General features: G+C 41.1%; 1 long non-coding RNA gene across 3 annotated transcripts in view; it reads left to right on the top strand.

Annotated features, from left to right (window-relative positions):
* LOC144782690 (uncharacterized) overlaps positions 1-13,435 on the top strand; it is a 1,081,331-nt gene that overhangs the window by 393,686 nt on the left and 674,210 nt on the right. For all 3 annotated transcript variants that reach the window (XR_013601205.1, XR_013601206.1, XR_013601207.1), the window contains exon 3: positions 4,961-5,141. This is a non-coding gene — a long non-coding RNA (uncharacterized LOC144782690). The remainder of the gene's footprint in view (positions 1-4,960; positions 5,142-13,435) is intronic.

Below are 13,435 nucleotides of genomic sequence, written 5' to 3'. Positions count from 1 at the left end.
TAAATCAGAGATCTCAAATTTCTTATGCATGTCCGAATTTATTTTTTTAAGCAAAGAAATAACAGAGCCATCACTAGCCTCTTGCTCTGCTTTTGCCACTATCAGCTGGATCCCCTGATCTGATCGCATTCCCTCTGCATCCTGTATACTTGAGTTCTCTGTGGGGACAGTACTGAGCCCGGGACCGTTTGCTTCTGGGGGCGGATCCTGCTGCACTGTAGCTAAATTCACCTCATCCTGAGCCTTTGGAGCTTCAACCACACCCTCCATCTCCAATGATAAAACTTGAAAGGGGTTTGGGCTTAGATGAATGGACCAATCAACTGAGTCTATAACAGAAGCCTCATCCAGAGCGTTCCAGGCAACATCCAAAGAAAATTTCCCGTCTGAGTTATACTGTCTAGTTTCTCGAGGTGTTAATCGGCCCACTGATTTAGTAATAGCCCCCCGTTCAAAATCAAAGTCTTTGGTAAAACCTTAAAAAATTATTTTAGTGAGGGGGTTACCTTAATCCTTTGCACTAATAACGCTCTATTTCCTAAATTCTTACTAATTTTACTGTTATTGCTATTATTGCTTGTCTTGACAGTGAGCCTGCTCTTCGCCTTGATCTCAGACAGCTCTTTATTTTTGGGGGCATCAATCTGATTTCTTAAAGCCTTCTGTGACTCCCTACCTGCGCTCCTTAACGTGTACCTAGAAGTCCCACTTAAATCTCTTGGTACCCCATTTTCCAAACCCACATTAGACTCCTCGGCACAGTTCCCCACTACTGCTTTGCTACGAAGCTGAAGCACCTTATCTCCAGGAGCAACAATGTTTTGGGAATGTTTCTTTATGCAACCGGAAGGAAAAGGTGCCTTTAACGCAGTTAACGGAGGAGACTTATAGATTGCTCCGTCCTGCCTACCCAGCTGCCTGTAACTTCCTCGGCCTCTTCCTCGAAAATGGACTCTAGCTGCTGCCCGGCGGCTCTTACCGAGCCCCAACAGGGCCGGCTTTAGGCATGTGCAAGCTGTGCACCTGCACAGGGCCACCAAACCCCAGGGGCCACCACGCCAATATATATCCTTAATATATTAATCCTCTGAGGATGGATACATATTTGCGTGGTGGCCCCTGGCAGGGATTTGGCGGCCTCCTGCTCTGTTCCACTTCTAAACACCCTGACCCCCTCCCCTCTTTAATAGCCTGTGTGCTCCGCCCCGCCCGGACCCCCTCTTCCGGGCCCCCTACCTACGCTCCCTGCCCAGGGCCACCATGAGCCTAGAGCCGGCCCTGGCCCCAAAGCCGCTCTGTCCCAACTTAGCTCGGCTTGTGTTACCGGCTCCGACTCCAGGTCCGCCTCCTCTCGTGACGTCAAGCCGCGATCCGCTACCCCCGCCATGCACCATCCACCGGCCGCGGCAGCTAGCTGGTTAATGACTGCCGGGGATAATCACACCGCAATCGTGCCGGAAACAAGGGATATGAAGGGAGATTTGGCGTTCAAAACCTCTCCACCCTGGCCTACCTCAAAACGCCATACGGTACTCTTACACAGTCTCTTACACGCCGCCCATCACAAACAGCACCCGCAGCCCGCAACTAGCCGGCCGCCATGTTTTCCAGTATGCAAATGTTTCCCTCCTTTTAACTTTCTTAAGCAAATATAGAATAACAAAGACTGGAATAATATCCACAAGTGAAAACAAATCGTTGATACAGCTAGTGATGCAGGTTAATCTTTGTCTTTTTGTATGTATGTCTGTATTTTTTCATGTGGCATTTGTACAGCTCAAACCTAGGTAAAAGTCAGTTGACCGCTGTATAGTGTCAAACTGAAGCATATTGTCAATAAGTGATTGGAGTCGCTCATTTGTTGACAGTTATGTGTTGCGAAATAGTATTATTTCAAGAGATGCATCTTCAAATCTTTCCTAACTCTGAACAGTGTTCAAGTGGTCCCAATGGATCTGGCGATGTTTTTCCTCACCCTGCATGCACAGAAGCAAAGCAGCTTCTACCTTGATCTTTTCCTTTTTTATACATCTTGATCAAGAAGCATCAGAGATAGTAAGCTCTTCTGCAAGATAAGTGAGTGGCAGGTCATGATGGCTTGATAAACGATGTAGCTGGTTTTACAGTGCGGGCCAGCAAGTGGAGAGAATGGAATTCCATCAGGAGTGGAAAATGTGATCATATTTCTCCAGGCCCTGTGTGAGATCCGCTGTGGTGTGCAAAATGTTCTTAACAGTGCCAGTGTGGAATCTGGAAGGAAAATGAGCAGGATATTGTCAACATCCATATGTAAAAGTATGGGAGCTTGAACATCAGTCCTGAAGTCATTTTCTGGACGGAAGTGTTTCACTTTCTTTAGAAAAGAGAGCTGATGCAAGGCCAAGTGTTTTTTTATGGCAATGCGTTCCCTGGGGGTGAGGTTGGTGTCCAAATTAAATCCAAGTTTCTTGCCATTCAGAGAAAGATAGCATTCAAAGCTGTCAAATTTCATGATGTTATACTATATCCTGTCGTTCTTATCAAAAACAGAAATTCTGTCTTGGTTGGGTTGAACTTCATGTAGGTGCTGGACATCCAGGTCTGGACAATGTGCATGCCATGGTTGAAGCATTTAGGGCCAGATGTATGACCCATTTTTGGAAGCGGAAACAGATTTGCAATCCTGTATGCAAATGCAAAAACATCATGGGCCATGTACAAAGCCTATTTAGCGAGTCACAATTTATTTGTGACTTATTAAATAGGTTTTGCGACTCGCTATTTGGAAGGGGCATTCCCTTCCCAATAGCGAGTCTCAAAATATTAAACGGATGTTTTGCGACTGCAATTGCGGTCGCAAAACACTCGCAATTACCACCTACTTCAAGTAGGTGGTAATGCAGTCACAAATGTGAAGGGGTCTCCAGGGGACCCCTTCCCCTTTGCAAATGCATGCGTAAATATTTTTTAATGGCAGGCAGTGGTCACAGGGACCACTGACTGCCCTTAAAAAATGAAACAAAAATGTTTCTTTTTTTTTAAAAATACATCCCGTTTTTCTTTAAGGAAAACGGGCTGTGTTAAAGAAAACAGTTTTATTTCAAAGCAGTCCAAGACATGATGGTCTGCTGAGCCCAGCAGACCACCATCCCTGGAAGGGCCTGTATTTCCCAAAAGGCTCGCAAATTGCGAGAGGCTCATTAATATTAATGAGCCTTGCAATTTGCCTCCCCATTGGGAATCGCAAACAGTGTTAAACCCACAGTTGAAAATTGTATTTTGCACCACACAATTTGTGACTCGCAATTAGTCGCAAATTGCGAGGCACAAAAATAAAATGGTTGTACATCTGGCCCTACATGTCTAAAGCGGAGGAGACTTTTGAATAGAGCTGTGTTATCAGCATATTGCTGAACCTCAATTGTTGTAGACATTCGTGAGACAAGCCTCAAAAACCTCAATGCAAAGTTTGAAGTTGACAGGGGGCAGTATGGAATCCTGGGGATCTCCACAGATGATAAGGATCATTTCAGCCCTGTAGATGCCCAAGGGAACAATATGGTATCCGTTGGAATGGTTGGCTAGAAGTCAGTGAAGGATATTGCCAGTGAATCACATTTGAGATTTTAGGGTGTGTGTGAGGGTGGAATGGCTTACGGTGTCAAAGGCAGCTGAGAGGTCCATCAATCTCAGGAAGTAGGGGTCATCTTTATCTGTGGTCAGGAAGGCATCATCAACAGCTGTGTAAGGTAGGTGGATCCATGCTGTAGTTTGATCTGAAGTCAGACAGGTAATCATGCTGGAGATGATTAGCATTAATGTGATCTTGGAGATTAACATAGACTGCTTTTTAAGTGACTTACGGTAGAATGATAGGTAAGTGATGGGTCTGTAACTGGTGCGATCATCAGAGTGTAGTGTAGGTTTATTTAAGAGTCAGAGGACCTGACCTGTCATGACAGCTTCCAGGAAAATTCTTTGAGTGAAGGAGGAATTGACAATGGTGAGTAGCCTGTGAGAAAGCTCTGTTGAAGGACAGGGGTAAAACCTCATCTTAACACAAAATGACTTTGAAGGCATTGAGTATGAGTACAATTTGCAGAGCTAGGGCTTGGAATGATGACTATTTTTGGTTTCTACAGGAAGAACAGGGTGTAAGGAATTAATCTGTCTTGCTTTTGTTGATTGTCGATGATCTGTGGGCTTTTGTGTCTTTTTTCACTGAATGAATTGATGGAATCTCGCTCTTCTATGGAGAGAGGAATAAGTAAGTTGATGCAGCAACTGATTATCTTGAAAAGCATTCAGCTACTGTTGGTGGTTCCATAGATGGTGTTGATAATGTTCTTTGTGTGGGCTGAATGTAGTGGGATGTCTGTGTGTTGCATTTAATGACTTAGGACATTTTGTTTCCTGTCTGTGGATGGATCGTTTTTTCTCAGTTAGGTCTTTAGAGCATCAGGGTGCTGAGAGCGTTTGCTTGCACTTGCATGTGCTTTTTAGGATGTGGGTTTTAACACATTCTTCCTATAACCTGCTGAACCTATTTAGAAGGGAGTTGGCATCAGATGTGGAGATGACAGAGTGAGAGATGAGTTCAAGCATTCGATTGTCTATGGAGAAGTATTGACAGATCTGAATGTCTGTTTTTCTCTTTTGGGGCATCCTAGGTATTCTGGAACAATGGGGATCAGTGAGATGGGGATAGCAAAGTGGTTGGTCCACTTCAGGGGTATTGGTGGTTTACATTGAATTGATGGTGATGTTCAAAAGACAAGGTTTACGATGTGGACTTTGATGTAAGGTGGGTGTGTGACATGCTGTACCATGTTAACTGTGTCAATGAAGTTAGGGAGGATGTCTCTTGTATTTCAAGGGCTTGTGTTGTTTGAAGTCATCGAAGAAAGTGATGTAGGCGTGTTAGATTGATGGTTGGTGAGGACATATGAGAATTCATTAATGAAGTCCTTATTCTACTTAGGAGGCCAGATGAAAATGAAGATGGCATTCTGAGTTGCAGAGAGTGGGAAATGCCATATAAGCTGCTCTAAGAAGTTGAATTCATTTACTTGCCTTGAGTGCAGAGCCAGGAGGATATGTGGATGACAGCGAAGCCTCCGCCCTTCTCCTGTGCACAGTCCACCTGAGTGATGTAGCCTTTGGTAAGGAGTATGTCTATGATGTTTGAGGATGTGGGGCTAAATATTTTTCTGCAATGAAGTGGGCATCAAAGTTAGGGTGGGTTATGTTATTTGTATTTTTATAATGCATCTGTGAGGGTATCCTGGTGACGAGGTCTGCGATGCCTGATGCACGAAGTAATGCAGAGAGAGCATGAGCTGGAATGCGTATTCTGTAGTTCCTGGGAAGCTAGGTCAGGTCTTTCTATGTTGCAAATGCGTTTTGAACTTATGGATGTCTACGTCTGGGTGTGATTGTGAGGATTGGCACTATGACGTACTGTGAGAGACACATGATTATATCTTTCTTTGCAGTTTTTATTGGAAAAGCGGTTCTGGCTCAAGGACCACCCCTCAGATAATTGGTCTAACATGTGATGACCTTGTTAGTGCCAGCTCTTTGCCGATGATGCGTGAGCATTCAGATGCCACTGATAGGTAATCTTGGCCAAATTGCAGTTTATTTATTTTTTTATCTTCTTTGCCACTCAAAAAAAGAACTAACCTCATGCATATCAGACATGATTCTTCTCCAATAGCAAATGTCTAACCCGCACTGCCAAACCAGGTCACTTCTCAATGGGAAACACTCAAACCATCACAGACTTTCAGTGATCACACTTTCTGTGCAGATGGATGCTGGAAAATGTAGTGAAGTCACTTACTTTACAAATGAATGATGGGAAATGCAATACTATCAATTCCTGTTGAAATGGAGTATGGGACATGAAATCCCTTTGCCTGGCTTCATTTTCTAAAAAGTTTTTGGCTGGAAAGTTAATGATGTCCCTTCCTGTGCAGATGGATGTCGGGGTGTGCAGTGATGTCACTTCCTGTGCAGATAGCCGATGGGAAATGCAGTGATGACACTTCCTGAGGAGATGGATGAATGGGAATGTTGTTGTTTTGCCTTACCTATTCTTTTAAATATAATTTTAATTGGAAACCAGTGAAAATATATACATATATTTAAATGTAGGCACTTTTATGATATCTTTTTGATCAGACCTCCTTGGTTAAACCTAACATATACCGTACGTAAAACATATCAGTTTCAATTTGGCCTCATTACCTTGGAGATAATTCTGAATTGAACTAAAACCTCTTAAACATTTCATATTAAATTGACACTCACTCATATTCACAAACTGTCTTCCATAGGTGCTACTGCCAAAAAGGACCCAAAACAGTAGTAAATGTTCACCAGCTCAGTGTTGGAGTAAGTCCTGTATTACCTATTGGCAACTACTGGTACTGCAATACACTCCCATGGAAAATAATGAGGTAGGAAAATCAAATAGACCCCTATAAAACTACATATTAAAGTAGATTAAATTACTTTCTAAAGTTAAAATATAAATAATGTTAATTTAATAATAAAAAATACCTTAATATGATGCATATTCAAAATTTTAATTCAATTAAAAATATGTTTTAACATATTGTATGAAAGTTTTTTACTGTAAAAATAATGTAATATTTTTTGTGAAGTTAGTTTGACTTGTATATATATACATCACCTTTAATATTATTATCTAGCCCTTTACTATCAAGGAAAAATTTCACCAGCAAACTCTCCTCGTGAAATATTTTAAATCACCAAATGTCTTCTTACACCCCATACCGACCTCATGTCACAGACAATGTTCAATTGCGGTCCAATCAAATTGCTGAGTTCTTCTCAGAAAAGATACAAACCATCTATGATTCCTTCCCTCCTATTACTGTTCCACAAATGCGTGCATCAAGTGATATAATCACGCCTGACATCCCTATTCAGCTGGAGGAATTCCACCCTCTGGATCTCAAGACCTTGTAAAGGTTGCTCAAAGAGCTCAAATCTGGATCCTCCTTAGATGCCGTCCCCCTTACTATTCTCCATAAAATTTCAGAGGTGGTGTCACCAGCCATACTTGATTGTATCAATACATCACTTAAAACTGGGATTGTGCCACCACAATGGAAACATGCTAGGGTGAAAGCACTATTAAAGAAACCAAACCTTGATCCTGATAATTGGGGAACCATCGACCAATTTCCTCACTGCCAGTAATCAGTAAATGAGTGGAAAAATACAGCAATTCGATTTTATTGGCCTTCTTTGAAGATAATAACCGTCTGCATCCTACGCAGACTGGATTCAGACCCCAACAAGGCACAGATACAGCTATTTTTGCTGCAGTAGAGGAATCAGGAAGACCCTTGACAATGGAGGCTGTGCTGCCCTCATTTTATTGGACCTCAGCGCAGCTTTCGACACTGTTAATCACCAGTTAATGATACAAAGACTGGGGGAGGCAGGAGTGACCGGACTGGCACTAAAATGGCTACAGTATTCCTCCAAAACAGGGTCTATTCAGTTTTCAAAGGGGAATGCTTCTTGAAACATATTCCATTGACTTGTGGGGTTCCACAGGGATCTTCCCTAAGCCCCACGATGTTCAACATGTTCGTTGGTTGAAACAGTACATCCATTTGAAGGACATATCATCACTTATGCCGACGACACACAATTAATTATCTCTTTGAAGCAATCCAATCAACTAGACCCTGATGTAGCCACCTACCTTCAGAAAGTCTTCAACTGGATGAATGGTTCTTTTTCTAAAACCTAATGGTTCTCAGACTGAACTCCTGCTTTTGGGAAAGTCTGCTCTCCCAAATGTAGATCACCTATGGCCCAGTTGCCTAGGTACCCCCCATGCCCCAAAAACATGTATAAAGAGTCTAGGAGTTTGGATTGATTTTACCCTCGATTTTGTAGAGCAATCACGTTGATAGAGCGCGCAGGTCACCCAACTAGTCTTTTATCAATATTCGCCTGGGCCCATAATCAAATAAAATCTCAAAAATTATGCAGGTAACCTTCGCTCTACTACCAGTGTATTTTATTCATTAGGACTTTTGACCTATCTATACCTTGACTTACGAATCCACGTCACCGGTACCTAAAGTCCTAAGGGATCAAGGGTGCTAGCATAATAGGAATAATAACATTTGCACTCATATAATAACCACAAACTCAGGAAGTTTTAAATTCTTTATCTAAGTTTCTTAAATGGTCATGATCCAAAGATTAAACACCAAAAGTCTTTCAATTATGAAAATCAGAATCACAATGTATCTATGCAGAAAATGTATTAAACTAATTTCGATCATTTAGCAATAGGGAAGGTAAAGAAAGGGAACATAAAATACAATCAAAACGTTTAAGCATTTAACAAAAGGGAGGGTAAAAAGGGAACATGTCAAATTTTAACAGTAGGAAGGGTAAAGAGAAAAGGAACATGGATATCCAAGCACTATTATCATATATGTAACATTTAGGGAGGGGAAGAGATGGAAACAAGTTGATGATGAACCCACATAAATTTATATTTACCTAAGAATGATGTGAAGAACTAACTCTGGCCACAGGTCAGTTTGAAGGACAGAACCCCGAAAGTTGCAGTCACCAGTAGGCTAGCAGGTGTAGATCAGAATCAGGACAGGTAAAACCAAATTGGATCAGGACAAGACCACCAAAGGTTAAGACTGGCACCCGCAGTTAAGTTGCAACGCCTGCGCTACTCCCTCTCTGCAGCTAACAGCCAGAACCCTGATTGGGTTATCGATATCCCCGACAAAGTGCTTCGCCAGCACTTCAGCTTCCCAGAACCCCGATTGGGTTATCGATTTCTTCTGACAGAGTGCTCCGCAGCCCTCTGTTCTTGATCACCTATTGAGTGCGTTGGGTCAGTGACAGGTCAGCTATTCGGACAAGTCGGACAACTTAACTAGCTAAGCCTACCCTAGTTATACTATTTTCAGGTCAGTGTACCACCCCCAAATGTTGCAAGTGTAAGGATCCCCAATTTTGATTGGACAAGGAATGACGAGAGGTCGTCACACAATACCAAAATGACACTTTCTGCACCTCATATTTAAATTTTCGTCCCCACCCATCAATTTTATTTTCTCAAGACATCTCTATTCCACCCAACAATGAAAGTTCCATCATTTGTTACATTTTAGTTCATATTAGAATTTTGTTTCCCCTGTAAAGTTCAGGAGGGGAGGTTCTCAGGCGCATCTTGTTCAAGACTGTCCCTGGCACTCATTCAATGCCATGACTCGATGAATGTTCAGTCTCTTGTGCACAGGGTCAAAGGTTTCAATATGGAGTTCAGTGACAAGCGTCAGGCCCAAAATTCATTCATATAAAAAATAGAAAAGAAACAGTTTGAGAACAAAGAATATATGAATGCACTGTATACCACTTATCTCTACTCTATTCCCATTTATTTATTTTTAACTATCACGTTAAGGTTAAACAGAACGAACAGCTTAGCAAAAGCAGCAGTGCAAGCTTCATGCATGCTGTAACACATAGCAGCCATTTTAATTCTAGTGCGCAGAAGCGAAAGATTCCCTCTAAAGCAAAGAGTACGTCATGTCACGTGAGTATTACAGACGCATGCGCAGTAGAAAGTCCCGCGTAGCAGCGGCCATATTAATGCAAGCGGATTGCGGTTAGCAAAAGCACATATGCAAGCTTCATCTAGATACCTAAAATGTAGTGTATTAGTAATACAAACATGTTGATTAATTTATTAACGTTATGTTGAGAGGGTTGAGTACAAGCAAGTCGCGTTACCTGCGAATCTTTGCTCCATCAATCCCCTCTTTGATGATATTTTATATCATCACCAATTAATAAAACAGATGCCAACTTTTCACAATTCACCCAACTCAATTGCTTCAATCTTTCTTCTAGGATTTTTCTCATTATTTAGATGAAAGGTTTTCATTTTCTTGTAAATTTTTCCATTCACTTCTTCAAGTTCTATTTCATTGCAGTTTCTTTTCTTCCCTCTTTTATTTACTGTGTACCTCTTTCTATGTTTACGACATGTGCAACAAATTATTAATCCTAAAATCAGTAGGCCTATTCCCACCATTGGCATCAGTATTCTACCTACACAACTTTTCCCTACATTAGACATCCAGCTACCTATTGAGGAGACACCTTCAGTCAGTCTCTTCCACGCACTATCAACCTCCAGTGGTTTGAGCTCTTTTCCCAAATGTGTAACATTTCTTACATACCCTTTAATTTCAACACTCTTGTCAGGTATGTAAGTGCAACAATGCTGCGCTTTCAACATTCTACAGACTCTGCCCTCTTTTGCTAATAATGTATCATGAGCAAGTCGGTTTTGTAAATCCATTGATCTGATCGCAACCAATTTGGTATTCATCATCAAAAATCCTCCAGCAGTGTCAGTTGATAACCGATCCACCACAGTTGACAATTTGTAAATTCTATGCGTATTCAGAGCCACTCCCGCTGTAGGTATCAATGCACTAAATATATCACCTATATTTCTCCAAAACTAGCTCTTTTGCTACGTATTATTCCATTAGTTTCTTCATTGCTTCCAGTGATTTTATTTACATGATATATCTTTGGCAAGACTATTCTAAAATAACAGCTCCCATAACAATGATCTGGCAATTTGTAATAAGCCTTGTTTCCGCATATAAAATAAATTCCAGGAAACACAGGTTCAGTTCCATCTTTGATTCCCCAACCCCCAATTACCTTATAATTGTGTTCGCATTCACTGGAACCAATTGATATATTGTTATAGTAACTAGTTATTTCCCTATGGAGACAGAGTTTCCCTTTCTTTTCAAAATCCAGCAACAGCCCATTTAGGAATTTTATGATTCTTGTCATTTGCTTTTCTTTGGAAACTCTCTCTTCTTTTCTCTACCATATTCAAAATATTTTCTCTTTTTCTTGTAATAAGCATGTTCAATTATTCTTGTGTGCTTCAGCTATATCTATTGTACCTATAGTTAGAAAGTATTCACCCATATAACGTGTTACATCACTTTTAGTATGCACAGGATTCAGGTAACTACGTATAGGAAGCTCAGAATATATCACATCTGAATTAGAATAATAATACGCAAAGGTCCTTTCTTATAGAATAATCTAGCTAAAACACTACATGAAATCCCATATGTTAGTGGTAAATTGTGGTAGGTAACACCTTCGGCTACTGAAGTAGGTAACTTCATTCAAACATAGGAATCTTCTATTTCCATAGCTTCTACATAGTGTACTAGTAAGTTTGCAAATACATTTTAGTGAGTTATGTTACTAATTCCATTGTAATGTAGTCCTTCCCCATCTGATGCTTCTAAATCTAACTTCTGTTTAATGCTAAGTGCCTTCTCTTGTGTATCTATACTTCTAGGTATATCTATCGTTTGTAGCTCATTAGTTTCATTATTTACGTCTCTACTCATTATGTAAGGACTAGCTATTGTCAGTCCTAACCATACTATGAGTACTATCGCTATACTACATGCGCATATTCTACAGCATGTTTTTAGACAGTTTCTTTTCGGACTTCCATTAACATTACGATCAGCCATTTCTGACCAAGGTGATTTAACCCCTCTTTGTAGCTTTGACACAGTCTTTTTACCCTGTGCAAATTTCAAGTGGGTCTCACTTCTTCGTCTGTCTGATCAGCAATCAATTTGTCATCACTTTCATCACTTAGCTCTAGATTTTCAAAATCTTCAAGAACTATGTAAGTCCAATCAGGGCCTCTGAATTTATTATTCAATCTCTTCAGTCGTGGACTTCTCCTTCTTGGTTGTATTACAGACTGTTCAGTTTGACTTGTTATCTCATTCACTTGCTCGGGTTCTTCATTTATGGTCTTTAATCGGAATTTCAGTCTTTTGACAAACCTTGGCCATTTGTCTCTGTTTCTGAGCCTTTTAGCTGGTACTGTGCTCTGGCCTTCTTCCAATGCTCTTTTATTTTCATTCCGTTGTGGCACATCTATTTCAATGCTGTCTTCTGTGTCCCTCTCTATCTGACTCGGTCCAGGTCTTATTTCCGTTTCTTCTGCCTGGTTACTAATCTGGGTTTGTTCAGGTGTTTGCTGAATTTGATTTTGACTTTGTTTTGATTCACCTTCTTCTCCCTGAACACCTTTTTCCACACCTGTCTCGTCCTGCTCGGGCTCTTCCAACTCTTAATTTTCTTCCGCCTGAGCTTTCGCTCTAGTACCTTTCTGTCCCTCTTCAGACTCAGGAGTTTTTGGTGGGGTGTCAATTATCTGAATATTCTGATCTATCCCTATCTGATCCTCCTCAGAATCACTTTTGACTTGTATTTCTATGATCTGTGTACCTTCTTCTATTCCTCTCTCGTCCTCACTATCACTCTGGCTGTCTAAATAAGTCTGACTTCTGGTTCTCACGTATTCTGCAGGTATTTCAACTACTGGAATCCAATCATCTTGATCTTGGTCAGCCAGATCTTTGCAGTACTCCAGTACCAAATCATCAGATATATTTATCAGCTTGTGTCCTGGAACCCATGCTTGCTTCGTTGCTCTTCCCATTAGTATTTCATGAGGACTCAAGCCTGTGTTCTGATCTGGAATACTTCTGAGTCCCATCAGAACAAGAGGTAAATCATCTGGCCACTCTAGTCGGGTAGACTCATACAGCTTTCCCAATCTTGACTTGATTGTGCCATGCAGTTGTTCTACCACTCCAGAAGCCTCTGGGTGATATGCACAGTGCACTTTTTGTTTAACATTGAATGCTTCACATATTAGGTCAATTATTTCATTATTGAAATGACAGCCTCGGACTGATTCAATTGTTACTGGAAAACCAAAACATGGTATCAGTTCTCCGAGTAAGAGTTTGGCTACAGTGATGCTATCATTCCTACGTATAGGGTAAGCTTCTACCCATTTTGAAAACAGGCAGACAATGACAAGAATGTATTTTAGTCCTCGACAGGGGGGTAACTGAATGAAATCAATCTGTAATCGTATGAAGGGACCCTCTGCCTTTCCAATCTTTCCTGGTAGCACTACAGTTTTCTTTCCAGGATTCATCTGTTGACAAATTAAACATCTTTGGCAAAGTGCTTCTGCTATGTTCCTGAATATCGTATTGAACCAACTCTGTCTGAACAATCTAATCATAGCGTCTCTTCCCAGGTGAGAATCTCCCTGGAACATCCTAGCCATAGGAGCAAGCATACAGTCTGGTAACACAGGCCTACCATCAAGGTAAACAATGACACCATCTTCAACCCTTCTCTGACAACCTATCTCTCTCCACTCTTCCTTTTCCTTTGGTTCTGCTTCATTTTGCAAGTCTCTCACTTCTCCCCACGTTCTCAAACCTTCAAGCAACATATGTTGGCAGCTGTTTTCACCTGCTTCAATTTTCTTGTTTACAGCCAT

The sequence above is a fragment of the Lissotriton helveticus genome, chromosome 9, assembly GCF_964261635.1.
Source record: "Lissotriton helveticus chromosome 9, aLisHel1.1, whole genome shotgun sequence".
Classification (NCBI taxonomy): Eukaryota; Metazoa; Chordata; class Amphibia; order Caudata; family Salamandridae; genus Lissotriton; species Lissotriton helveticus.
Note: the sequence above shows the minus strand (reverse complement) of the source record. Positions and strands in the feature narration are given on the sequence as shown.